Source organism: Eschrichtius robustus, unplaced genomic scaffold, assembly GCF_028021215.1.
Source record: "Eschrichtius robustus isolate mEscRob2 unplaced genomic scaffold, mEscRob2.pri scaffold_451, whole genome shotgun sequence".
Taxonomy (NCBI): Eukaryota; Metazoa; Chordata; class Mammalia; order Artiodactyla; family Eschrichtiidae; genus Eschrichtius; species Eschrichtius robustus.
Window position 1 is genome coordinate 258,016 of NW_027175365.1, and position 4,485 is coordinate 262,500.

Below are 4,485 nucleotides of genomic sequence, written 5' to 3' on the forward strand. Positions count from 1 at the left end.
GTTCTCGTGACCGCAAGTGCATTTCCCCCCCACCCACGCACCCATGTGTTGTCTTTGGACTTTGTCGCCGTCTAGGCACAGATAGATGTTTATTTCCACTTGTGTGGGGGTCAGAGTGTATCCTTCCTTTCCTTTCTAGCTTCTGGGCTTTGCGTGTCTGCTTCCGAAAGACCTCCTCCGTTCGAGAAAGGATGCATTCCTGCGTTGTTCTCTGAGCGCTGGCCTGGTTTCGGTTTGCCAGTCCCCGCCTTCCCTTCCTCCCTCCCTCCCTCCGTCCGGGCAGCCGGGGATCTTGCTCGTGCCCCTCTGGGCAGCCCGTGCCAGCCTCCCCGGGCACCGCCGGCGTCTCCGTGGGATTTCCCCCCGCCCAGGAATCGCGTGGGGAGCGCGTCTCCTCCGAGGCAGCCACCCGGCGACATCTTCCCGGCTTCCCCCGCCCCCCCACCCCGTCTGCTGCCGGGGTCGCGCCGTGTCGTGCCGACCCGGGGGCTAGCTCCGAGACGGACGCCTCGGGGCCGCGCCAGACGCCCGCCGCCTCGCCCCGGGCTGAGCTCGGGCGTTTGGGCGGCCCGGCGGCGCTGCAGCGTCCTCGGTGGCCGGCCGGCGACCGGGATCCGGCCCGGGGACGTTGGAGCCGGTTGTCAGGAGCCACCTGGCGGCCGCTTTTATATTGTCCCTTGTCTCTGGAGCTCCGGCGACCTTCGTGAGGGCTGTGACTCGGCCGCCGGGCCCGAGGCAGATTTCCGGGAGCCAGGCGACGCTGGTGGCGACTGTCCCGGTGGCGCCCAGGCGTGGGCGCCTCCTGCTGTCGCTTGAGATTGGGCGTGCAGGTCTGTGAGGGTGGGACCGTCGCCGCGCTCTCGAGCCGGTTTGAGGGGCCGCCTGGCTTGGTCGACCAGCATCCGCCCGCGCCCCTCCGGCCGCGGGGACCGACCCGGCCATCCGACCCGACCTGGGCCGGGCCGCCGCGGTGGGAAGGGAGAGGGTCTTTCGCGCCCTCCGGAGCGCCTGTGGATGGGCGGTCGGGCCTTCTCCTGGCTCACCCTTCGGAGTGTTCGTTCCCCGACCCCCTCCCTCCCCGGGTCCCCACAGCGCCCCGCTCCGGAGGTGGGGACCGGCCCGGGCCCGTGCGTTTAGGCCGGTGGAGGGCGCGCGTGGGTCCCGGTGGTCGGATTCTTTCTGACCGATGTTTTTCCGAGTCGGACTCCAGAGGTGGGGACCGGCCTGGGCCGCGAGGGGTGACCCGGAGAGACCGGCAAGGGCCAACACGGGTGCGGTCCCTCGTGGGCTCCGGTCGCCTGGGAGGCGCCTCCCTGGGAAAATGTTTTCAAGTCCCCCTGGGTCCGGGGACGTGGACGGACCGGGCCCTGCTCGCGCGGGTGGCCGGGGAGGGCGCACCCGGCCCTTCAGCGTGCCCACGTGGGTTCCCGGTCGGCGGACGCGACTTTTTCTCACCCTGCCCCGCCCCCTCCTCCACCGCGAGTCCCCGCCGGGGGGTGGGGACCGGCCCGAGCCTTACTGGGTGGCCCGGATAGGGCGGCCTGGGCCCGGGCGCGGTCCCTCGTGGGGCCCGCTCGTCGGAGGCGGCCGAGTGGGATATTTCTTTTTCTCTAACCAAGTCCTCGCCCGGAGACTCGGAGGGACCGGTACCTGCCCGCGCGGGCGAACTGGGGAGGGCGACCCCGGCCCGCTCGCTGCCTCTCCCACGTTTTCCCGCCCCTCCCGCCCCGCCCCGCCCCGCCCCGCCCCGCCCCCACTTTGCCACCACGCTCCTCGGGTCGACCAGATGGCCCCGAGAGCTCCGGGACTGGTGTGGATGGGGAAGTGTTGGGGACAGGTGGCGGGACCGAGGTCCCGGGGACCACCCCTGCGATTCGTGGATGGGCCCCGCTGCCGGGCGTCGTGATTTTTTTCGCCCGAAATGGGCCTTTTTTGCCACCAGGTAGGTGCTGACACGGTCTTCCTTGGCGTCTGTCGCTGAGGACTTGGGGACTCCGGACGCATGCAGGGCTCTGGGCTTGGGACTGCCGCCTGGCACCCGAACCGGCCCTTGCCGCTTGAGCCGCCCGCCTGGGCCTGCGCGCCGGCTCTCGTGTGTGCGCCCGGCTGACCCGGCCCGCGGTGCCGCCTCCGGTCTCTGGCTCACCCGAGGGCGGCGGGGCGAGGTGGCGCGTGGGTCTTCCACCCCGTGTGACTCCCACCCCCCGCCGCAGGCACCCGGTGGTGGCTGAGACGGCCCCACCCCGCAGGCTCCGTGCCACGTGTCAGGCGTTCTCCTGGCGGGGTCGTCGGCCAGTGTTGCCTGAGAGAAAGAAAAGGAGGTGGTAGGGGGGGGGCTGGGGCTGCGGCTGCCGGTGAGGCTGAAGCAGGCTCCTCGGATGATGGTCCTCACCGTGCCCCTCCCCTTCGGGGCTTTCTGGCCCCTGGCTCGCTGGATTGACTGATCGATGTGGTGATGTCGCGCTCTCCTGGGCCGGACCTAAGTCGCGCTAGACGAGGGACGGACGTTCCTGGCGAACGGGACCGCTCTTCTCGTTCTGTCCGCGGGCCCCTCGCCTCTCTTTTCACACCCTCCCGGCCTGTCGAGGGGTGTGGGGGAAGGCAGGGGTGGTGGTCTCCGGCCCTGACCCTCGGTCTCCCGCCCCCTGCCTCATGGCGCGGGCGGGTCCGTGGTCCTCGGACGCAGCAGACACTCTCGCTTCGCCTCCTTGGCGTGTGCCTCGCGAGCGGTCCTCCCCGCGTCGTTGGGGGGGGCCGTCCCGCCGCTGCGCTGCGCGCCCCTGCTGGCGCGTGAGCGTGCCTTGCTTGGCCGTCGGTGGTGCCCCTGGAGCGCTCCAGGTTGTCCCTCAGGTGCCCGAGGCCGAGCGGTGGTGTCGTTCCCTTTTCCCAGCGTGCTCCTCGGGTCCCCACCGCGGTGGTGTGTCCCCTGAGTGGCTCTCTTGGGGGGGGGGTCGAGACGGTAAGGGAGGCGTGCCTCTGTTTCCCCCCCTCGGTGGGGGGCCGGGTGCCGCCTCGTCGCGGTCGTCCCCCAACGGCTGTGCTGTTGGGGGGATCGTGTTGGGCCGGGGGGCGGCTGAGGTTGTGCCCCCGGCTGTGGCCGCGAGCGCTCCTGTGGGCCGTGTGCTTACCCATACCGCAGACCCCCCCCACCCCGCCCATTCGTGGACTGGGCGGCTTGTGGAGCGCCTCCGCGGGCCCAAAGGGGAGACGATGGGTGGGGGATGATGCACCCTCGGTGAGAAAGCCTTCTCTAGCGATCCGAGAGGGAGCCTTGGGGTACCGGACCCCCCAGCCGCTGCCCCTCCCAAGCGTGCAGTCGCCATGGTGGCGACTGCCAGAGCACGTGGGCAGAGCCCCTCGCCTTCGCGGGAGGGCTTGCGCCGGCCCCGCGGTGGGGCCGTGCGCCGCTCTTTGCCTACCGCGGCCCGCGCCTCCCCCCTCTGAGTCGGGGGAGGGTCCCGCCAGGCCGGCGTCCGGCGCGGGGCCGCGTGTGCGCGTGTGCGTGCGCGTGCGGTGACCCCCGTGGCGAGCTCAAGGGGGCGGGGACGCCCGGGCGTCCCGACTCCCCTGTCCCGCAGCCACGAGGAGCCCGTCGCGCCTGCCCTCGCCGCGAGTCGCAGCCGGCGGCGGTGTGTGGGCGCGGTGCGGGTCGCCTCGCTCGGGAGCGTTTCCCTGGGGCGCGAGCCCCGGCGGTCGGACTTGGATGAAGGCGGATCTGGCGAGGACGGAGGGGCTGAGTTTGGGTGGACGGGTCCCTCCGTGGCACGCGGGGGAGACCGTCACACGCGGGCCCTGGCGGCGGGGCCGGGTCGTGGGGAGGCTCCAGGGTGGCTGGGGCCGGCCGGCGTCTCAGGCGTCGTGGGACCGCCCTCGTGTGTGTGGCGGTGGGACCCCGCGCTTGTTTTCCTGGTGGCCCGGTCGTGCCTCGGCCCTTCCTTTCCCTGGGCAGCGCCCCGCGCCTCTGCCCCGCGGCCCTCGCCGTGTGTGCGTGCCGCCCCCTCCCCGTCGCCGCCGGCCCTCCCCCGCCCCCACCCCATGACCCCCTTCCCCACACGTCCCCTTCCCCGTCTGGGACCGAGCCGGCCTCGCCCTCGTGAGGGTGTCGCCCCCCCCGGCCGCCTCGGCCGGCGGCGTCCCCGGGTGGAGTGCTCACGGTTCCTGAGGCGGGGAAGTCGGGCGCGGCGGAGGTGTGTGTGGGGTGGGGGCCGCGGGGCGGCCGGTGTGCGCGCGGGAGAGTGTTCTCGCGGGCCGGCCGCGGCTCGTGGGTGTTTGGCGGTGGTGGTCGCGAGCCCCGCGAGCGGGGCCCCTGGGGGGGCCCGTGGAAGGCCAGTCGGCGTCCTGGGTGCCGCGGGACCGCCCCTGCGCTGGAGGCCTCTGGCGGTGAGACCCCGTGTCGTGCCCCGGCGGCCGACTCGCGTCCGGGCCCTTAGGCCCGGCCCCCGGGCCCCCTCGCGGCGGCGCGCGGCCGCCCCCTCCCGCCACGGC